This window comes from Hyperolius riggenbachi, chromosome 2, assembly GCF_040937935.1.
Source record: "Hyperolius riggenbachi isolate aHypRig1 chromosome 2, aHypRig1.pri, whole genome shotgun sequence".
Classification (NCBI taxonomy): domain Eukaryota; kingdom Metazoa; phylum Chordata; class Amphibia; order Anura; family Hyperoliidae; genus Hyperolius; species Hyperolius riggenbachi.
The window spans coordinates 393,982,646-394,007,126 of record NC_090647.1 but is presented as its reverse complement, the minus strand read 5'-3'; the positions used below and the strand labels follow the sequence as shown (position 1 = coordinate 394,007,126).

The following is a 24,481-nucleotide window of genomic DNA, read 5'->3' as shown; positions in this document are numbered from 1 at the left end:
CTATAGAATTTTTTTTTCATGAGTGGGCTTAAAAATGTACCCTGTAATATGCATGCAAAATGGATTATGGCCTCAATTAATCAAGACTTATTAAATCAATGCCCGACAGCTCGGTAAAATACCGAACTCGATCAGTTGATTTCAGGATTCATCAAAATTATCTACAGCTGTTAGCGAGCATTCGGTAACCATTCGGTACTGATGCGATAAAATGGAAGAAAGTGCAATTCATGAAAATTAAAGTGGGCGTGGTTTAGCGTTAAATTTAGGATTAGTTATCTCCTTCACTGCTCTGTCGTTATTCCTGTCAGATCATTGCTGACAGAGAAGATGGAGCCATTTGAAGTGGTTATGTATCAGCTGAAAGTGATTCAAAGGCGCAGAAGGGCAAGAATAAGGTCTCAAACCATATACATTTGCAAGAGAATGGATTTATTTGCTATACCAGGACATCAGCATTTCTCTTGAATCATCTTGTAAGAGAACACAGGCAGTGCCAGGGAATAACTAAATTGCTAGCTGCACTACATTTTTCAGAAAAGGCTCCTATCAAGCCGTAGCTGGCGAAATTGTGGGATTGTCCCTAGCCACTTCCAGAATCCTGGTCCAGGTGTTAAGCCCTATTCGGAATGTTGCTACATGGTGTTCAAAGAAATGCCTTTTTACCCACAATTTCCATGGAAATATCGACATGTTACTGAATGGTTACCGCATTGTTATCGATATTTTATCGAATTCACACCGAATGCGGAAAAACCTTGATGAATACAACTAGAAATCAATAAACTTCGAATTCTGTAATTTAACGAACTGGAAAAAGTTATCGTAAAGACAATGATGAATCGAGGCCAATGTGCATGTGTATTGCCCATACATTTAAATTATGTGTGATGCTTGTAAAAATGATGCACTACTATGTAACAACACATTGCACAGCACATGTGTGCATGTTAATATCTGACAACACCATATATGGGGCTTGATTCACAAAGCGGCGCTAAGTGTTAGCGCCGCTGTGAAAGCCTCTTAGTGCCCCTCTGTGCGCACTAATGGCCGCGCAGAGCTACTTCGCACACAGCCCCGCTCAGTGCGTGCACTGTGGTGTGCGCCGATAATAGTGCGCGGCGCTGCCCCCTAACGGCGCATCGGGTGCTACCAAAAACGGCGTATCAATGCGCCGTTTTGGGGGCACCCAATGCGTCATTTTCGGCGCTTAGGGGGCAGCGGGTGCGATGTTATCGTCGCACCGTGCACTATTACCGGTGCACACCACAGTGCACGCACTGAGCGGGACTTTGTGTGATGTGTGGGCGCAAAGCACTTAACTCCGTGGTTTGCATCCACTAAGTCTTAGGGCACACTAAACAGCTTAGCGCCGGTTAGTGAATCAAGCCCATAGTGTGATGCTTGATTACACTTTATATGCCATGCATGATAGGACTGACAAGGAAAGCAAAGCCTGAGACATGAGTAAAGTGATGGTATACTTACATGGACCCAGACGACACTGCTGCCTGTCTTCTAAGAGCGGAACTGCCTGTGATCAAAGTATATGTTGGACATATGTTGGACATGTTGGATTCTAAGCTGCAGGGTTGGATTTACTATTGAGGCAGTGAGGCTGGAACCTACAAGCACCGGATGGTGGAGAGGCAGCTCACTCCCCTCCCCATGTATTGTTCTTCTCTTCCTCCCTTTCATGCAGAGTTGTGAGAGGAGCATAGAGGAGAAGTCACTTACCAACTCTTGACATTCCACTGCTGGGATCTCTATTCAGCCACATGTCCAGCACCATAGTGGTGTGTCTTCCATTATGTGACCCGCCAGTGAGTCCTGAGAAGAGTGACATGGTATAGCCATAAAGAGGGCTCTGGATGTGCAATTAAAGAGAGATCACAGCTGTGGAGTGCTTAGAGCCTGTAAGTAACTTCTCCTCTATGCTCTGCTCTTGAATTTGCATGGGGAGGGTGGATGCCACATTTGGCACCTACATTGAGGGGCATGGCCAGCCTTCGACCTGAGCGACCGGAGTGGTCGCTCAGGGTGCCACCTCTCAAGGGCGCATGTGCACAGGACAGTGTCGCCCCTCGCCGCCCTGCTGTCTCTCCCCGCCTCAGCTCCATCTGTAATTAGAGCGGGGCTGCAAGAAAATGCTCGCCGATGTCCACTGGTGGCCATTTTCTTGTAGCCCTGCTCTAACTACAGATGGAGCAGAGACGAGGAGAGAAGAGTAACGTCAGCGCTGGAATGCGGAAGTCAGGTGAGTAATTCCCGACCCGCTGCCACTGCTGCAGAAGGGGGGCACTAGGGGCAGCTATACTACCTATATGGGACAAATATACCACCTACACTGGGGGAAACTATACTATCTATACTACCTATACTGGGGGCAACTAGATCAGCTATCTAAAGTGGGGCAACTATACTAGCTACCTTTACTGGGGCAACTCTACTAGGTACCTATACTGGGGCAACTATACTAGCTACATATACTGGGGTAACTTTACTAGCTACATATGCTGGCGCTACTATACTAGCTACCTATGGCAACTATATTAGCTACCTATACTGGGGCAATTATACTAGCTACCTATACTGGGGCAACTATACTGGCTACCTGTACTGGGGGCAACTATACTGCCTATAGTGGGGGCAACTATACTAGCTACTTATACTGGGGCAACTATACTACCTATACTAGGGGCAACTATACTAGCTACCTATACTGGGGGGCAACTATGGTACCTTTACTGGGGGCAACTATGGTACCTATACTGGGGGCATATATGGTACCTATACTGGGGACAACTATGGAACCTATACTGGGGGCAACTATGGAACCTATACTGGGGGCAACTATGCTACCTATACAGGAGGCAACTATACTAGCTACCTATACTGGGGGCAATTATACTACCTATACTGGGGCAACTATACTAGCTACCTATACTGGGGCAACTCTACTACCTATTATTTATTACCTACTACCTATACTGGGGGCAACTATAGTACCTATACTGGGGGAAACTATGGTACCTATACTGGGGGCAACTATGCTACCTCTACTAGGGGCAACTATACAAGCTACCTATACTGGGACAACTATACTACCTTTACTGATGGCAACTATATTAGCTACCTATACTGGGGCAATAATTATACTAGCTGCCTGTACTGGGGCAATTATACCAGCTACCTTTACTGTGGCAACTATACTACCTATGCTTGGCTACCTATACTGAGGGCACCTACACCTGACTTCCTATACTGGGGGCACCTATAGCTGTCTATCTATACTGAGGGGGGGCACCCACACCTGACTACCTATACTGGGGGCACCTATAGCTGTCTATCTATACTGAGGGGGGGCACCCACACCTGACTTCCTATACTGGGGGCACCTAAGCTTGATTACCTATATATTGAGGGCACCTGCACATGAGATCCTATACTGAGGGCACCTATACCTGTCTATCTTCAAAAAGGTTGGGGACCACTGTCCTAGGAGATATCTCAGGAGAAAAGGTGAATTGCATTTGGGCGTGTGTGTGTGTACACGCAAAGAGGATGAGGGGGAGGGTACCAAAATCAGGTTTTGCTCAGGGCACTGTGAAACCTAAAGCCAGGCCTGTTGAGGGGTAATTGCCTATTACAGGGGGCACATCTACTATCTAAAGTGGTGGTGGTGGGGGGTGTGGGCACTTAATACGATGAATACATCTAGAGATAGCTAGATGTATTCATCGTATTAAGTGCCCACACATTGAGCATTGGCTACCTAATCTTCCTGATACTGGGGACATGTTTGGATTCCTAAAATGGGGGAGGAACATCTGCTACTTATATGGGGGGTGGGGTTGCCTAATCCAGGGAACACACCTGCTATCTATACTGGGGGGGGGGGGACCTACATTGGATGGAAAGGGGGACATCAGCTTCCTAATCTTCCTGATACTGGGGGCATGTATGGATTCCTAAACTGGGGGGAGGGGGGTGCATCTGCTATCCAAACTGGGGGCTTAGGTAATACTGGGGTCTTATCTGGCTTCCTGTACTGGATGGGAGAGGCACATTTGCTGCCTATACCAATGAGGCTACCTAATACTGGGGCACATTTGGCTTCATATTCTAAGGGCTACCTAATACTTGGGGGCCCTCTGGCTACCTATACTATGGAGCTGACTCTGGTTACCTTATACTGGGGGCTGTCTCTGGCTACCTATACTCAGGGATACATCTCGCTACTTTTACTGAGGGGAAGTCTCTGGTGACCTATACAGGGGGGGGGGGGGTTCTCTAGCTACCTAATACTTGGAGCCATCTGTGGCTACCAAATACTGGAGGTGTTCATCTGTATAGCTCAAAAGAGTCCCAAATTGGGTGGGACAATCCAGGGATCCGCCCCATTATCCCGAGTCCCATCCCTTTCCTATAGTTTCCTGGTTTCTTCCTCCCTCCTGGGCATTCTCTCTCCCCTTGCTGACAGATTGCAGCACTGTGCATCGGATTGAATGGGGATTAAGTGCCCTCGCTCTTTCCTGCTTCCTTCTCTGCCCACTTTCTCCTCCTGCTCTTTACCCCACCCACAGCTCTGCCCAGACTGCATCCAGCACGAGGTAAGCTGAATTACCTCGTGCTGTGGGGTGTTTGGTAAGGATGAGAGGAGTGAGCTTTCTGCAGCCTCTCAGCTGCTGCCTGTGTCTCCTGTGTGATTTACAGTGTACACAGTGTATTGTCACATGCTATCTGGAAGCCAGACACAGGCTGGGCCTTGATGGCTCTGCTCTGTACAGAACCCAGGAGACACAGACAGCTGTGGAGAGTGTTTCTGCTGGACAAGCTTTGGCAGGTTGTCACTGCAGAGGATAGTGTTAAGTACTGGGTTTAGGGGACAGTGCAGGAGTGGGTGTCACAGATTCGGGTGTCATGAAGGAGAGGAGCAGGGACGTTCAGTATGGTGTGTGATATTATCAGGAGGGAGGAGAGTAGAGAACACCCAACTATTAACTGGTGCTCAGCACCCACTTAAATGTACTATGCACTATAGTGTAGCACTCAAGTTCATAGTTCCAAACTGTCTCCCTTTTAGAGGGATAGTCCCTCTTTTTGGGAACCTTGTCCCTTTGTCCCTCTTTCCTCCTCACTTGTCCCTCTTTGAGGACTGATGTACAGATCTGTGTAAATATGTGTATGTTGTTATGTAGGAAAATGAACCAGGATAGAAAGTGCCAGTGTGGTTTGAATTAGAAAACAACATATTTTTCTAATGAAAATCTTTATAGTATGCGTGATTAGGGGTGTGCCGGTGAGTGGTTAGGAGTGTGGCTAAAGTGTCCCTCTTTCTGATTTCAACAAGTTGGGAGGCCTGGCTTACCTTTGGGCAGAGGCGCAGCTAGGGCTTTCAGCGCCCGGGGACAAAGACTATTAATGTGCCCTGTAAGGAGGGCCGCGCCGCTCCAAAAAGTTGTGTGGCCATGCAACATAATGTGGGCATGGTAATGGGTGGGGCCAAATATACATGACCTTAGCAGTGGTGTAAAAAGTCTGCCAGGGAAGTTTGAGCTCTGCCATAGTGTTTCCCCCCAAAATACCTGTAATCTGACAGCATTTCACCAAAAATACATGTAATTTGGCAGAGGTTCCTCCAAAATACAGATAATATGGCAATGGTTCCCCCAAAAAAGACATAATCTGGCACAGGTGGTTCCTCCAACATACATATAATTTGGCAGCTGTTCCCCAAAATACACTTAATTTGGCAGCAGCGGTTCCCCAAAAATACAGTTAATCTGGCAGCAGTTCCCCCAGAATAGGAGCCCCCAGTATAGGTAAACCAGTCTATAAGTGTCCCCAGTGGAAGTAACCAGGCCTACAGGTGTCCCCAGAATCTGTAGCCAGGTGTATATGTGTCCCCAGTATATGTAGCCGCGTGTATATGTGTCCCCAGTATATGTAGCCAGGTGTATATGTCCCCAGTATATGTAGCCAGGGGTATAGGTACCCCCAGAATAAGTAGGCAGGTCTATAGTAGTCCCCAGAATATGTAGGCAGGTGTATAAATGTCCCCAGTATAGGTAGCCAGGGGTATAGATGCGTGATTAGGGGTGTGCCGGTGAGTGGTTAGAAGTGTGGCTAAAGTGTCCCTCTTTCTGATTTCAAAAAGTTGGGAGGCCTGGCTTACCTTTGGGCAGAGGCGCAGCTAGGGCTTTCAGCGCCCGGGGACAAAGACTATTAATGTGCCCTGTAAGGAGGGCCGCGCCGCTCCAAAAAGTTGTGTGGCCATGCAACATAATGTGGGCATGGTAATGGGTCGGGCCAAATATACATGCCCTTAGCAGTGGTGTAAAAAGTCTGCCAGGGAAGTTTGAGCTCTGCCATAGTGTTTCCCCCCAAAATACCTGTAATCTGACAGCATTTCACCAAAAATACATGTAATTTGGCAGAGGTTCCTCCAAAATACAGATAATATGGCAATGGTTCCCCCAAAAAAGACATAATCTGGCACAGGTGGTTCCTCCAACATACATATAATCTGGCAGCTGTTCCCCAAAATACACTTAATTTGGCAGCAGCGGTTCCCCAAAAATACAGTTAATCTGGCAGCAGTTCCCCCAGAATAGGAGCCCCCAGTATAGGTAAACCAGTCTATAAGTGTCCCCAGTGGAAGTAACCAGGCCTACAGGTGTCCCCAGAATCTGTAGCCAGGTGTATATGTGTCCCCAGTATATGTAGCCGCGTGTATATGTGTCCCCAGTATATGTAGCCAGGTGTATATGTCCCCAGTATATGTAGCCAGGGGTATAGGTGCCCCCAGAATAAGTAGGCAGGTCTATAGTAGTCCCCAGAATATGTAGGCAGGTGTATAAATGTCCCCAGTATAGGTAGCCAGGGGTATAGATGCCCCTGGTATATGTAGCCAGGTCTATAAATGTCCCCAGATTAGGTAGCCAAGGGTATAGCTGTCCCCAGTATATGTAGCCAGGGGTATATGTCCCCAGTATATGTAGCCAAGGGTATATGTCTCCAGTATATGTAGGCAGGTGTTATGTCCCCAGTATCTGTAGCCAGGGGTATAGGTGTCCCCAGTATATGTAGCCAGGGGTATATGTCCCCAGTATATGTAGCCAAGGGTATATGTCTCCAGTATATGTAGCCAGGTGTTATGTCCCCAGTATATGTAGCCAGGGGTATAGGTGTCCCCAGTATATGTAGCCAGGGGTATATGTCCCCAGTATTTGTAGCCAGGGGTATAGTAGTCCCCAGAATAGGTAGCCAGGTGTCCCTCCAGCAGGAGGGGTGGTAGCGTGGAGAAGGGGAAGCGGTAGGCACAGCGGTGGGGAAGGGGGACGTCTCCTCCCCCTTCCCTCACCTTAGGGCATCCCCCTCCCTCACTTCGCCCTCCAGATATGAGCAGCGGGCAGCGGGCTGGTGGCAGAACACTTACTCTATTCCCAGCGCGGGAGGGAGATCTGTGTGCCCCTACTCTGGTCTAGAGTAGCGGCGCACTGGGTGTAGAAAGAAGTTTTGAACTTCAGAGGCCCAGTCCGAGTGTCCCTAGAACATCGCCAGAAACCTTTTCCACCAGGTCAGACTGGAACTCACCTGATTATATTTGTGTTCACTTAAGATCCCCTTGATCATGGTGAAATATCAAATCAAATCAAATCAAAGATAGCTTTATTGGCATGACCAAGATTCATTACAGGTATTGCCAAAGCAAGGGTAAATAGGGGACATGGGAGGGGGTGGGGTAGGGGGACAATGGCTAAGCAGTCTGTGGACATTTTTTAGGTTTACAGTTCAGTTATGCTCCTCTCAGTCTGTGGCATGCTGTGACATAGTGTGCAGCGATTGTCACTGTGGATTCCTCTTCTCCCAGTAGAATATATGTTTTTCTCTCATCTTCTAGTGTGAGAAAGTCTGGGAATAGTTCCAACAATTTCTTAAAGTATATGTCCCTGGTTGCAGTATATTTGGGGCAGTGCAGCAGGAAGTGCCTTTCATCCTCAAGGGTCTTCTGCTCACAGTGTTGGCATAGTCTCTCCTCCCTGGGTTTGTACGTCTGTCTGTGTCTCCCAGACTCTATTTCGAGGTTGTGAGCACTCAATCTGTAGACACTCAGGATTTTCCTCTCTTGAGAATTTTGCAGCTTTGCCAGGTATGGGGCCATTTTATATTCTCTTTGTAGAGACTGGTATATGGTTAGCTTTTGTGACTGTTTTATTTCACTCCTCCATTTTTCCACATAGTCTTCGTTGCTCTTAGCTGTGGTGTGTTTTATCTGGACTTTTGTTATGACCTGTGGGTCGGAGGTTGGAGGGAGTAAAGAGCTGACCACGACTTTCAGTGCACACAGCTTTTCTTGGTCTTCATTGTGCAGCATGGCTTTGTAGTGGGGTGAGTCTGCTCTGTAGGTGGGCCCAGAAGGACAACACTCTCTTCTGTATCTCAAGCAGTAATGGGAATCTCCCCAGCTCAGCTCGGCAGGCATTGTTTGAGGTACTCCGGTGGACATGGAGAAGGTGTTTGCAGAACTCAAGGTGGAATATTTCTGTTGGGCTAGATTCCCATTTTGATTGGTCTGGGTAGGTGGTGGGGCCCCAATCTTCACTTCCATACAGTTGGATTGGAGTGATGACACTGTCAAAAACTTTCAGCCAGACCTTTACTGGTGGTTTGAGGTGGTACAGGTCTTTCCTGATGGCATAGAGCGTTCGGCATGCTTTGGTTTTTAGGGCCTCTATGGCTGACTTAAGGCTTCCTGATTGGTTGATTTCCAGACCAAGGTAGGTATATTTATCAGTTCTGCTGATTTCACAGTCATTGAGTATAAAGGATGGGCTCTGGGCTGACCTGTTTTTCCTCTGGAACACCATGGTTTTGGTTTTCTTTAGATTAATGGGGAGTGCCCATGTTGTGCTAAATTTCTCCAGGATTTCTAGGCTGTCTTGTAGACCTTCTTTGGTTGGTGATAGCAGTAAGAGGTCATCTGCGTACAGCAGGAATTTCACTGTTGTGTCATGCAGGGTGAGTCCTGGTGCTGGTGAAGCCTCTAGGGCTGAAGCTAATTTGTTGATGTATATGTTGAAAAGTGTTGAACTCAGGCTGCAACCCTGTCTTACCCCCTGACCCTGGAGGAAAAAAGGTGGTCTTTTCCCATTTACTTTCACACTGCACTTGTTCCCAGTGTATGAGCTCTTTATGACATCATATGTTTTCCCTCTTATTTCGCTCTCTAGGAGTCTCAGGAATAAACCTGGATGCCACACTGAGTCAAAAGCCTTTTTAAAGTCCACAACGCAGGCAAATATTTTTCCCTTTGTCTGTTTACATGGTTTTTGATAAGGGTGTGCAGGGTGTAGATGTGGTCGGTGGTGCGATGGTTTGGCATAAAACCTGCTTGGCTCTTACTGATAACATTGTGCTGTGTGAGAAAGGTGAGGATTCTCTTATTCAGGATGCTGTTGAACAGTTTTCCCAGTGTGCTGCTCACACAGATGCTTCTGTAGTTGGTTGGGTCATAGTGATCTCCATTCTTGTAAATGGGAGTTATAAGTCCTTCATTTTAGACTTCAGGGAAGTAACCAGCGTACAGGACCAGGTTGAATAGTTTCCATATTGCAGCATGGATTTCTGGGGTGCCAGATCTGATCATTTCTGATAGGATTCCATCTGTGCCACTAGCTTTTTTGCCTTGCATGGATTTTATCTTCTCTTTTATTTCCTCTAGTGTGAAAGGTGTGTCAAGTGGGTTTTGAAAATCTTTCATCTTCTCCTCCAGGTTCTTTAATTTGCTGAATATTTGTACTTGTTCTGGGCTGAGTTCTTTTATAGGAATATCTCTGTATAGGTCTTTGAAGTATTGCAGCCAGACTTGGCCATTTTGAATATGCTGATTTTGTTTGGGTTTTTTGCCAATTTGTTTCCAGGTCTCCCAAAAGGAGTTGTCTTGCAGGGATTCTTCAAGCTGTTCGAGTCGATGTTGGATGTGTTTTTTCTTTTTAATGGTCACTTTATATTGACGTTGTGCGGTGTCATGTGCTTAGTGACTTGTTTCTTAGGTTGTTTCTTAGTGACTTGCATTCACTGTTGAACCATGTGTTTGAGTTTTTCTTTGATGGTCTCTTTTGGGCAGTCCTTCTTATGTTGGCCATTTCTGCAATGGTGTGTAATATCTGGTTGAAGTACTTTGCTGCTTGCTGCACACCTTGTTGATCAGGGTTGTAGGTATACGTTTGATAGTCCAGAAGTAGCTGTCTTGCTTCTGGTCTGTTGAGAGTCTCCTTGTACTTTATGGTTGATTCTCTGGACCATTTAAAAGTGGGTGGTAGGTTACACAGGCTTCCTGGATGTTGTTGTACAGAGGGTTTGCTTGAGGAATTGATGTATAGTAGGATTTGGTTGTGGTCTGACAGGTGCGATTGTGGGGTGACTATGAGAGCACGGATGCTTGCAGGGTCCATTTTGCTGATGGCACCACACTACTACCTACATGGGAGTTTAGTGTATATCTCCCTAGAGAGTCCCCCTTGGTTCGGCCATTAAGGATGTGAAGCCCTAGACCTTTGCAGAGGTTCAGCAGTTGTTTCCCATACTTATTGACTGTGCTGTCATAGCTGTTTCTATCTTTCTGTATGGTTTCAGGGTACTGGGTCTCAGGTCCAAATATATGGAAATTGCCTTCTGAGGTGAGGTAGTCTTTTTCTGTTCCTGTTCTGGCATTTAGGTCACCGTAGATAAGTATTTTCCCCAAGTTTTGGAAGTGAGCAGTAGGACTTGGTAGCTCTCTGTATTAGAGTATGGTGATTCTGCTGGTGCAATATATGCTGCACAGAGGTAAATGTCAGTCTGAGAAGAGATGATGGGGCTGCTTAACTTTAACCAGATGTGGCTGTTCTCTCTCTTCACTGGTTTGATGTATTCTTGGAGCTCCTCCTTATACCAGATTATAATCCCTCCTGAGCAGCGACCCTGCTTGAATATGTTTGTGTCTCTGGCCTGCGACAGTGAATTCCCGATAACCAATGGGTACTGATGACTCGCCCTCTGTCTGGGTCCATGTCTCTAGGAGGATCTATATGTCCACCTTTCTTAGTCTTTCTTCAAAGTCGGGGTCGTTTATTTTGGTTCCAAAACCTGAAGCATTCAAGCCTTGAATATTCCAGCTGCTAATTATGAGGGGTTTCATGTTGTGTTTGGTTTTGTTTACCTTGTAATGAGCTGTTTATAGGGCAGTCAGTTTTCCACAGTCCATCCTTTAGCATATTGTGTGTGGCGAGAAGCAGTTTCCTTAGTTCTTCTGCCATGTCAGTGCTCTGTGGTGTTATCTCAGTTGTAGGTGTTGTGGTGGCTGGGTTCCTCCTTTGTTGCCATCTCAGGGGATTCACATTTTGGTTTACGGAGCGATTTATGTTATGCCTTTTGGGGGTAGTCTGGCTTGGATTGGCTGGTACTACAGCTGTCTGGGGTCTGGGCGCCAGGGGCCTGTTAAGCACCAGGTCTTTAAACTATTTTGCCAGCAGGCTCACTCCTCACTTATGGAGGTGTTTATTGTCATATAGATGCTGATCTGATATAGAGATATGTTCTGCCAGTTGTATGTTTGCTGATGGGCTGATTTTGGTAGTCAGCTGCTTATTTATATCCTGGATTGTCTGGGGAGAGATGTCTTTTCTTGGTAGCAATTTAGACAAAATGATTTTGGAGCTAGGGAAATGTTTTTCTGTGGCCATTATTAAGGAGTACAGTTTGTCTGCAATGAGGTCTTGTCTATTGTCCAGGTTGTTTGTCCCTGTATGTATGATGATATGCTTAGGGGCAGTGAAGTTTGGCTTGTTGATGGCCTCTGCTGCTTTTTCAATTGTTGGGCAGGGTATTGTTTTAACATGTTTCCCAGGAAAAAGACATCTTGTATTGATGTATTTCCCATTAGAATCAATTATCAGTGCTATTGCTTTGTTTCACTGTCCTGTAATCTTGAAATGCAGATCTCTTGATTTGTTTCTCTGGGGTGTGTTTGTGGAGCCATTTCACTGGGCTGGATGTTTATTTGTTTAAGGCTTGCAATCTCTTGTTTAAGGTGGTTGTTTTCAGTTTGCAGTCTTTCACTTGCATCTTTGAGTGACTTCAATTCTACTTTTGTAGGGAGATAAAATATAGAGAAACCGAGAGCCCAATATAGTGTAGTATGTTAAAACATAAACGAAGTAAGGCAAATCAGTGAGAAGAATATACTCACAAACGTGGGTTACCACACAGGCAACCACTGTATAAGCAGGTGAGGAGATTAGACCTGTCCTCACTCAGGATTAAGAAGTCGCTCTCTGTAGATGAGAAAAAGGGGTAGATCACCCCTCCACCAGGGGTGGACACGATTTTGCAGTAGGAGAACAGAGGCGCCAGCAGAATAAAAGTGGATAAAAGCTTTAAAATTTGCTTCGAGGAAGTGGTGGACTTACCTCCATAAAGCAGACACGAAAGACTGTCTGTATAATAGTAATCACATTTATTATATGGTACCCCAAAAGTGCAACGCGCTTCGCAGGCCGAGCCCGCTTCATCAGGCAATAAAGTGGGGACAAAACAGAATTCCAGCAGTAGCAGTGTAGCGCCTCAGTGGTCAATTCCACTTTTAGTTGGTTAATTGTAATCTCATTGTCACTTTTGTTTTTGGCAATCTGCTCTCTGAAAAGGTGAAAGTCTCTTTCCAGTTCAGATAAACTGTCTTTGAGGATGTCTTGTGAGGGATGTGATGTTTTTACACCAGATGCAGCCTTGCCTCTGGAGGATGGTTTGGTACTTATATGTCCACTGTTTATGGCATCAGGATCTGGCTGGTTTTCTATTTGACTTATTACTTGATTTTTCATGTGAGGATACAGCTTTTCAAACTCATCCAGGTAGTGTTGTACACCTTGTATCAGGATTGTGCCAGTGTGGTAGACGCTAACGGTCAGCAAAACAGTCCCTGAGTCTTCCTGATCCATAATTCTTATTTGTTTCCCTTTTGGTATACTTCCGAATTCAGTGTTCTTGAATTGGTGGCAGATAGCAGTATGCCAGGCCTCAGTTTCCTCTGTGTGAAATAACATCTGTTTTTATTCTGGGTTTAGATGAGAAGTCTGCATAAAGAGTCTCTGGGTTATCTTGAATTATTTTCTGTTTTTGAGCTTTCTTAGCTGTCTTGCTTTTACTCTTGGGTGTGTAAACAATCTCCAGGGTGTCAGACAGAGACCCCCTGCTGGCTGTGCTGGCCTCATTTGTAACATGGCTAGTCTTTTGTTCTGCTGGTTTTAAGCTTTCCATTGTAAAATGGCTAAGTAAACTGTTCTTATTTCTATAGAGTGTGTAATATTTAGCAGAATGCCCTTACCTCAAAGGACTCAGTTCTGCAGACTTGGCCGGTTCTGGAGATGGTTTCTGCTGTTGTTAGGATCTGTTGGTTGACATGATTTGGTTTGCTGCTGCTTCACCTCTAGTTTAGTGTTCTGTTTGTTTAACCGTTGTAACAAAGTGTGGTCTTGTGTCAAAACCTGTACCCATTTGTCCCATGGAGTGTTATCTCTCAGGATGGGCACTTCCTGTGGAGCTTTGAACGTTAGAGTTCTCTTAACAATTTGAGGAATAACGTAGTCAAACCTTGACGACTAGATCCATATGGGATCTCCGCTCGCTCACACAATAAGTTCCGCTTGGGAGATCATATATGGAGAGAAGAGAAAGAGAGTGGCACTCCCTAATCAATTATTGCAGACAGTGCATAAGAAAGCAATAAAATCTCACCATACCATCTGTTTGGTAACCCTTGTCTTCTGCTGGGACGTGTGCATCACGGATGAGGATTGAAGAAAGTATAGGTACAATTTTCCAAATGTAGAAAAAGAAGAAGATAATCCGGGCACCTTCCGTCCAGTGCTTTTATTGCAAGTAGTGACAGACAATATTCTGGGTACCGTATCCAAAAGGTACCTCCATCTGGTGGTCCTCAATGGTGATGGTGCGGTGGAGGTGGGGGGAACCAGGGCACTAAGTGGGACTGGCGACGGCTGTTTCGCATCTGTCCAGACGCTTGGTCACGCTGCGTACCACTGTGTGGGGCGAGCGACATACATCCGGCATATAGCGGGGACAAGCTCCGCCTCTTCCGGGTGTAGCGTTCACCGCTAGTGATTGGAGAGGGAGGGAAGTGGATCCCGGAAGGGGTCAACACCGCGCTGTTACTACAAGCACAGACTAACCAGCAAGCTCATGGTGACCCAGAACTCATTGGGGTGTGTAAGGGACTACAATGGTCCTAAAAGCCCCCTTACTAAGATGTTAAGAAAAACAAAAGTTTGCTTTCCTAAAACAGAAAGAATTTGCGATAATTCAGGTTGGAGTGAGCTCGAGATGTCTCCCAGGCACCACTGCTGAATATATGCAAATTAACCATTGTACCCTTAGAAGCTAAACACACCTCCAGAACCGCTGGAATGCAATGATGTGTCAGCTTGTTAATATGTACAGAGCCATAATAATCCCACATGCATACAGACTGTTTCGGATTGTTTGATCCTCATCAGTGCATGGCATGGATTAATTTGGCTCTATGAAGTAGGGCTTGTAAATCCGAGAGGCAAAGACTAACCAGCAAGCTCATGGTGACCCAGAACTCATTGGGGTGTGTAAGGGACTACAATGGTCCTAAAAGCCCCCTTACTAAGATGTTAAGAAAAACAAAAGTTTGCTTTCCTAAAACAGAAAGAATTTGCGATAATTCAGGTTGGAGTGAGCTCGAGATGTCTCCTGGGCACCACTGCTGAATATATGCAAATTAACCATTGTACCCTTAGAAGCTAAACACACCTCCAGAACCGCTGGAATGCAATGATGTGTCAGCTTGTTAATATGTACAGAGCCATAATAATCCAACATGCATACAGACTGTTTCAGATTGTTTGATCCTCATCAGTGCATGGCATGGATTAATTAAAGCCCTACTCCATAGAGCCAAATTAATCCATGCCATGCACTGATGAGGATCAAACAATCCGAAACAGTCTGTATGCATGTTGGATTAATATGGCTCTGTACATATTAACAAGCTGACACATCATTGCATTCCAGCGGTTCTGGAGGTGTGTTTAGCTTCTAAGGGTACAATGGTTAATTTGCATATATTCAGCAGTGGTGCCTGGGAGACATCTCGAGCTCACTCCAACCTGAATTATCGCAAATTCTTTCTGTTTTAGGAAAGCAAACTTCTGTTACTACAAAACCCATAATGCTAAGCGCTTTGGTGCGTCTAACGGAGGCTGAATGGACTATGTATGGTAACCATAGTGACAGCAAACAATAGCCATGACGCCCGCTTCGCAAGTTTAGAAGTGTAAATTTCCACATACTAATCGGCATCGGTCTGTAGTATTGCAAGTGAGGTAATATTACTACCTCTACCTGCTTAGTGTATGACGCTGGCCCCAAGGCTTCCACCTATCCTCTCTGGTGTGAATTGGGACATAAAGTGACAATTAAAACCATAAAATCTGGAAAAGGTCAGCTTACTCAACACCTCTATTTCAACCACACTAATATACAATCTTGCCTTATTAATTTTGCTAATGCAGAATAATGATTACATTTATCTGTAGATGGTTGGGGACTAGATCTTATAAAGTACTCAGGGAAGAGCAAGGGAAAATTATAAATCAACGTAAATAGCTCCACCTACACCAGTACCACGGGGACCATTATGTTACATTTCATCAAAACCAAAATATTAACATCAGAGACATATACCAACCCCCATTCATTCTGATTACTACTGATTTCAGGGGTCTAACATACAAGCAAGTTCAATTTTATCATTCAGCCCCCCTGGACCCATTGCTTCTGTTCGTAATATAATACGTGTTTCTCTTCGAAGAAGCAATTTGTCTCTGTCCCCTCCCCTTGTAGGGGCTTCCACCTTCTCCAACACTGCAAAGGTAAGACCACAACTGGACCTCCCATGCTCCTCTCTCATGTGCGTCACTATTCTGGTACCAATTTTCCCTGCCTTGATGGTACTAACATGTTCCCCTATCCGGATTTTTATTGGCCTAGTGGTCTGGCCTATATACATTTTTTTGCATGGGCAAAATAGTACATAGACCACATATTCCGTCTGGCAGGTGAAGAAATTTTGAATTCCACCCCTCCTATTTGAATGCATTTAGAAGTTATCATCTTGGGGCAAAATTTGCAGTGTCCGCACTTGAAGTTCCCTACTGGGACATGTTGATCGAGCCATGTAGTTGGTTTAGGTGACAAGAACTCACTTTTAGTGAGCATATTAGCAAGGGTGGGTGCTCTCCTAAAAACTACCCGTGGGGGTCCCCCTACTTTCTTAAATTAATCAGGGTCGTGTTGAATTATTTTCCAATGTTTGAAAACACTTTCCCTGATCTTATTGGCCATGGGAGTGTAATCAAAGGTGAATACTAATCTTCCCACCTCATCCGCTTTCTTGTTTTTCCCTTGCAAAAGTGTTTTCCTATCCTTCCCCTGAGCTTTACATCTTGCCTTAATCAGTAACTGCGTGTCATAGCCTCTTTTGCGGAACCTGTTAGTTAGGTCCATGGCCTGATTCTCGAAGGTCTGCTGCGAACAATTATTCCTCCTGAGGCGTAGATATTGGCCATATGGGATGGCCTCCACCACATGTCTGGGGTGGAAGCTCCCTGCATGGAGGACCGAGTTAGTCGCAGTCGGCTTCCGATATCCTTCACTGATCAATTTATTGTTTACCACTTTGAGCCTGAGGTCCAGGAAGACCACCTCCTCTCCGACCATCTCCGAGGTGAATTGCATATTTATATCATTGATATGCAAGTAGTTAACAAACTGCGAGAATTGTGCCTCCGAGCCTGACCACACCACCAGGACGTCGTCCACGTACCTGGACCACTGTCTGACGTACACTCGGAACGGGTTTATGTCCGAGTGCACTACAGATTCCTCCCACGCCTCCAAAAACAGGTTAGCAAAGGAGCACGCCACTGGGGTCCCCATGACCGTCCCCGCGACCCGGTGGTACCAACAGCCATCAAACATGAAAGCATTGTGAGTAAGCACAAAATCGAAACATTGGCAAATAAATTCAATGTAATTATCATCCTTGTTGGTACGTTGTAAATACCTTCTGACGGCCTGTACCCCCAGGTCTTGGGGAATCCTGCTATACAGGCTGACCACATCAGACCAAGCGTCTGGACAGACGCGAAATGGCCGTCGCCAGTCCCACTTAGTGCCCTGGTTCCCCCCACCTCCACCGCACAATCACCATTGAGGACCACCAGATGGAGGTACCTTTTGGATACGGTACCCAGAATATTGTCTGTTACTACTTGCAATAAAACCCCTTGGGAGATCAACCTTGTCGGAACAATATGAAAATGTACAATGAATGTGCCACTAGACATCATGCTTAAAAAACAAACTTTTCCTTCAGCCACCGGAGATATTGGTTTGGCTTTAGGATGGATCTTTTGAATGGCAGCTGCGTATTCTGTGCTATTGAACCAGCATGCTTCCTCACTAAATCTGACTTGCCCCGGCAAACACAGGTACTTCTCTGAGAATTGCCAGCATGGCGACAAGTCTACTTGTTTCACCTCTCTGTCTAGCACCAAAAAATGTTGACCTCTCAGGTCATGGTGTAAGACATGTGTGGATGAAACAGGTGTCCCCAGTGATACTACTGGAAAAACTACCTGGGTTTTTCCATCAGTAGGAACTAAGGAAGAAGCGGTGCATAAAGAATTGTCGCAACCTTTCCACCTGTTTACCCAGACATCTCGGTGCCTCCATGCAAAAGATCCTTCCCCAGAAAAATCGATAAATCTCTCCTTGTCAAGTCTCAGTTGTAAAGGAGTTTTACCTTCTGATAACCTTGAGCCATTATCTTAAAATCTCCTTTTAACTCGGTCTGCATAGACAGGCATGCTGTTTCCCAATGCAGTACCCTTATCATGTGCAATCATCTTCTGAAGAATTATTTGAATGTGCCTTTGAGTGTACTGCTGAACTTTATAGGTGTTGTGTGTTAACTGTTCCAAAACCAAGTTCAGATGATGTTGGGTACCCACATTCTGTTGTCCCAATGTGCCTAATTGTTGAATGACCTCTGTCATACCTTCTATTAGCATCTCAATGCCAAAAGATGTTCCAAACTGTCCTGATTGGGCCTTTGCCCCCTTATGTCATGAGGCAAAATGCGTACTTTAGGTCGGGAAGAATGTACTCTCTGCAATCTTTCAATTACTGTAAGAGTACCTCCTCACTTACCCATCTAGAATGAGGATAAGTGGCTGAATATGGATTGTGTAGGATTGTCTCATACGGTGAACCATGTAGTGAGGATGGTGTTACCTGTGTTGACTCTCCCTTCCTCGGGATCGCTCTCCCCACCCTCTTGGTTACCTGAAAATGTGACTGGATCTCGATTCTTTCAACTTGTTCCAAGAACCAAAACCCTTCTGCTTTCCAGCCTGTGTGTATATATACAGGATCTTCTCAAAAAATTAGCATATTGTGATAAAGTTCATTATTTTCTGTAATGTACTGATAAACATTAGACTTTCATATATTTTAGATTCAAATACACACAACTGAAGTAGTTCAAGCATTTTATTGTTTTTCTTATTGATGATTTGGGCATACAGCTCATGAAAACCCAAATTTCCTATCTCAAAAAAATTAGCATATTTCATCCGACCAATAAAAGAAAAGTGTTTTTAAAACAAAAAAAAGTCAACCTTCAAATAATTATGTTCAGTTAGGCACTCAATACTTGGTCAGGAATCATTTTGCAGAAATGACTGCTTCAATGCGGCGTGGCATGGAGGCAATCAGCCTGTGGCACTGCGCAGGTGTTATGGAGGCCCAGGATGCTTTGATAGCGGCCTTAAGCTCATCCAGAGTGTTGGGTCTTGCGTCTCTCAACTTTCTCTTCACAATATCCCACAGATTCTCTATGGGGTTTAGGTCAGGAGAGTTGGCAGGCCAATTGAGCACAGTTATACCATGGTCAGTAAACCATTTACCAGTGGTTTTGGCACTGTGAGCAGGTGCCAGGTGGTGCTGAAAAATGAAATCTTCATCTCCATAAAGCTTTTCAGCAGATGGAAGCATGTAGTGCTCCAAAATCTCCTGATAGCTAGCTGCATTGACTCTGCCCTTGATAAAACATAGTGGACCAACACCAGCAGCTGACATGGCTCCCCAGACCATCACTGACCGTGGCTACTTGGCACTGGACTTCAGGCATTTTGGCATTTCCCTCTCCCCAGTCTTCCTCCAGACTCTGGCACCTTGATTTCCGAATGACATGTAAAAGTTGCTTTCATCCGAAAAAAGTACTTTGGACCGCTGAGCAACAGTCCAGTGCTGCTTCTCTGTAGCCCAGGTCAGGCGCTTCTGCCGCTGTTTCTGGTTCAAAAGTGGGTTCATGCTTCCATCTGCTGAAAAGCTTTATGTAGATGAAGATTTTATTTTTCAGCACGACCTGGCACCTGCTCACAGTGCCAAAACCACTGGTAAATGGTTTACTGACCATGGTATTACTGTGCTCAATTGGCCTGCCAACTCTCCTGACCTGAACCCCATAGAGAATCTGTGGGATATTGTGAAGATAAAGTTGAGAGATGCAAAACCCAACACTCTGGATGAGCTTAAGGCCGCTATCGAAGCATCCTGGGCCTCCATAACACCTGAGAAGTGCCACAGGCTGATTACCTCCATGCCACGCCGCATTGAAGCAGTCATTTCTGCAAAAGGATTCCTGACCAAGTATTGAGTGCCTAACTGAACATAATTATTTGAAGGTTGACTTTTTTTTTGTTTTAAAAACACTTTTCTTTTATTGGTCGGATAATATATGCTAATTTTTTGAGATAGAAAATTTGGGTTTTCATGAGCTATATGCCCAAATCATCAATAAGAAAAACAATAAAAAGCTTGAACTACTTCAGTTGTTTGTATTTGAATCTAAAATATATGAAAGTCTAATGTTTATCAGTACATTACAGAAAATAATGAACTTTATCACAATATGCTTATTTTGTGAGAAGATCCTGTAGTTGTTTCAGGAACACCCTCTGTTGGCCACTCCGGGCTGTGGTGCAGTTCCTCACTTCACTTCTGGAGGAGAAGGGATGTTTACGTTTACTGCTCGTTCCTCTCCAGTCTAGAAGAACTCCTCTCCGCTACCTTATGTACAATGTCATAAGTACTTACCTTTTTTCAAATATGCTCCCACGGACTTCACCTTTGGTAGCTCTTACCTCATCCCCCCCGTACATACTCAGCCGCAGTATGTACTGAGTACAAATGCCACACACTTGTTGCTGCTACCTGCAGACTGCTTTTCAGCTGAGCTTGCAATGCTCTTACCCATTTTCGTTTACTTACCTAGAACTTCATTGATCGCAACCAGCTCTGCTAGAAATCCTGTTTGTTGTAACCTCTGACCAATGTTTGCCAATGCTACTACCTCTATACTTGCCCAAAAAATGGCTACCTCCCTGTAGGAAGGTGTGCTTTGTACTTTAACTACACAAGGTTCAGGGCTGCACATGCCAGCCTCATATGCCTGCATGAGAGTCTCTGAATGCCTACTAGGTAGGTAGTCCTATGGCAAACATTCTACTGATACACTGTCACTCTGTAAATGGCAACTCCTTGCATCTTTTTATTTGCCCATTGAACTGCTTTCAGTTCTGTTCTTTGTGCTAAACTTGGTAGGAGCTGGAAAATATATATTTGACCAATCAGTGGAAAAGAAAAAACACACAAACAGCCCAGCATTGACCTCTTTGTCAATCTCTGGCCCTGTCCAAGACAAAAACAAGAAAAAAAAAAAACATTTACCGCTCTGCAGCCACGGCGACAGACACCTGGATTGGTCAACTCCTTTTTTCCACCTCCTGTACACCCTTATGTACTGTTCCCCCACCTTTACTATTAGGAACTCATGTTGCACCGCTGTTTACGGTGCTTCACTTAAAGGAATAATCCCTTAAGTAACCCTCTCCATATACCACCCTGATCCGCTCTTGCAAATCATTCTCAGGGGAATATCTGACATCTATGTGTCTCCATGTACTTTGCTTGAAGACACTTCCTATGACCTCAGTAACTATGATGGTCTCATAGCAACTGTTTGTTTCACATATGCTGGAATTCTTTTTTTTTTTTTTTTTCCCGTGACCAGACTCTGGGAAAATAATCTGGAATCAGATACTCTGTAGAGTGTCTTTGTCATCTCTATGGATCTCCAGATCAGCTGCTCCGGGCAAGGTGCACCATTTGCACAGCCCTGATGTGGTTCCCTGGCCCCCAGGCCCCCTGGCCCCCACCCTCGCTGACATGACGCTAGTTTGCCAGCTTCTATGGGCATTGAGGGCGTGCCTTTTCGTGGGCTCTTCCAGCACCCCCCTATACCTACGTGAGCTTCAAATGTCACAAATGTTGGGGCGGCCCTTCCCTGAACTGTGTCACCATCTTGGAACCTGGAACCTGCCAGACATTGGTCTTAATGCAAACCTTTGACAAAAAACAATGCAAACACATTGACATTTTTTAAAATATGATCTACCCTGCAGGACATCTGGCAATCCCACACAACGTTCAGACACACAAATCCTGCATCTTTAAACTTCGCTCAAACTCACGGACAGATACACGTAATCCTGTGTCATTCATCATACAGCTTCAACCAGAACTCTGTGACAGACAAAAACCCACAACCAACCTCCTACTGCTATGTGCTCACATATTAAAAAAAAACCAAAAAAAAAACACACACACACTTGTTTCATGAGGGAAAACAGCCCTCAACATAAAACAAATCATCGTCCATCCCTTTTAAGGAAAGACAGCAGATATTGAAACTGAAACCATTCAGCAAACTTTCATACGCCCAGGCATAGTCATCTTTCACTCATCAACTCAAGCGTAATAATGCCTTCTCGCATACTACCCAGAAACAAACCGTAAATCACAAGAAATATGCATTTTCACTAGAGATGTGGCGAACGGTTCCCGAACCGTTCGCCGGCTAACATCTCCAAATCCCTGGGGCTCTTACTACTTCCGGGTCGCACTGACCCGGAGTAGTACGCCTGCGCTGCCCGGCAGAGCGCGTTCTAGATCGTGCTCCTGTTGCCGGGCACTTTCTGCGCGTGTGCGTGACGTCATGAATGACGACACGCAAAAAGCATCTTTAAATTTTAGCTTCAATGGTCCCCATTGGTTCCTTAATAGACCAATGGGGATCAGGAGGATCCCCATTGGTCGATAAGGAACCAATGGGGAGCCTTGGAGCCAAAGTTTAAAGATGCTTTTTGTTCTCAGCTATACTAAGTATAGCTGAGAGTGCGTCTATACAGACGCATTACCGCTAACTCCCGCTGCCCTCCCTGCCTCTCTCACACCTGTCACCCTCACCCATGGGTGCATTGGGTGCCAGCATGGGTGAGGGTGACAGGTGGGGAGAGGCAGGGAGGGCAGCGGGAGTTAGCGGTAATGCGTCTGTATAGACGCACTCTCAGCTATACTTAGTATAGCTGAGAGCAGTGCGGCGGGGGCGGCGTGTGTGGCGTCGGGGCGGCGGAGATCTTCAATCAAGATGTATCAGAAGGTCGCAAGATGGAGGATACTGTCGTGGGACCTAATTGACGTGGGATTTTTTTCTTAAAGGTACAGGTAAGTATTTGTGGTTAATTTAGAACATTAAAGGACTTTTCTCGTGGTTGCTTATCAAGGCAGGTTGCACCCTTGTGCATTTTTCTCACGAAAGTTTTCTCCAGCAGAGAGAAATTATGATATTGGAAACAGGGAACTGTTGGCCATAAAATTAGCTTTCGAAGAATGGCGTCATTGGCTTGAGGGAGCCGAGCATGTCATTACAGTTTATACTGACCATAAAAACCTAGAATATATCGAAGGGGCCAAAAGACTTAACCCCAGACAGGCCCGTTGGTCCTTATTCTTTTCTAGGTTCAGGTTTATATAATTACTTACAAACCAGAAAACAAAAACATCAAAGCAGATGCCTTGTCCAGATGCTTTTGAACCCGAGACAGTACAGCCTCCAGCTCCCGTTAACATTCTGCCTGACAACATAGTGTTGGCCCCCACCGAAACGTGGGAAGATTGGCTGGTCACTCTAAGACCTTATCAGCAAAATGTCCCAGAGGGAAAGCCTGATGGGGTCCGGTTTGTGCCTTTGCATTTACGACTACAGATTCTACAGCTATTTCATGGTCATAAAAATCCAGGAGCTCTGGGTATATCAAGGACGCAAGAATTGCTGTCCAGGTGTGTTTGGTGGCCATCACTTGGTCTGGATTGCAAGGAGTTTGTGACAGATTGCACGTAGTGTTGGGCGAACACCTGGATGTTCGGGTTCGGGCCGAACAGGCCGAACATGGGCCAGATGTTCAGCATGTTCGGCCCGAACCCCGAACTCCCCGAACATCCCGCTTTTGGGGGCCCTATGGGGTCGCAGGCATAAGGGGGGAGCATGCCCCGGTCACGGGGGGGGGGTCGGAAATTCCCCCCACCCCCTCCGCTAGCGCTCCCCCCTCTGCCCGCTTCCCCATACAAAAATTTTCCTTAAAGTTCAATAGTACCTTCAGTGGCTGGCCTGGCTGGCACTGTGGTGTGTTGTGAGTGAGGAGGAGGAGGAGTCCGGAGAGTGACGCGTTGAGGCCGGGCAGCGGGCGGTTCAGCGGTAGTACCCTTGTGGTACTTCCGCCCTTTCTCTGACCTCACGTCCTCTGCATACATAGATACAGTCCAGAGCATGATTCTATATTTTTATTAGAATCAAAATGTGTCATATGCTAGGTTATGGGATTATTTTGTATTTTCATTTGATGGGGCATTGATATCTATGGGTCAATCTTATTGATAGATTTATATTGCATGCATTTATTGCAATGTTAGAGGTCTGTGCCCAAGTTTATCTTTTGCTTTCTAATCATTAGATGTGAGGACATCTGTCTAGGTGTCTTTTGAGGGAAGGGACGCAGGCTATCATACTAGCCACGGTGCAACAACAATACTGAGAGCATTTGCTCTATCTCAGGTGCTGCTTTAGGTTGCCTGTTTTCTGCTGCACCGTGTCTTTTATTTACATGTCTACTATCTTGCCCCGGCAACTGCTGACGCTATACACATGTATTTTTTGCACCCCCCCATCATTGGCCGCCCGGCCAGATTACCCCCTGCCTGAGCATGATTGGCTGGTATGGCTGTTTTATCTGAGTGGAAGCACGGAGGGAGGCCATGCCCCCCCCTGAGGAAGCCGGCAAAACTGTCAGGAGCGCTCTCACTCTTGCATGGGGCGCCACGCCACCCCGACCACCGCAGCCATGGAAACCAATTCGGGTTGTACCATCTTCCATGCGGTGTGCCCAGCCTAGCTAACTGGGCATTCTGACGCTTGGACCTGTGA

At 45.7% G+C, this 24,481-nt stretch overlaps 1 protein-coding gene across 13 annotated transcripts in view; it reads left to right on the top strand.

Moving 5' to 3' along the window:
- Positions 1–24,481, top strand: part of PLXNA2 (plexin A2) — a 3,799,727-nt gene that overhangs the window by 2,029,610 nt on the left and 1,745,636 nt on the right. The window lies entirely within an intron of this gene.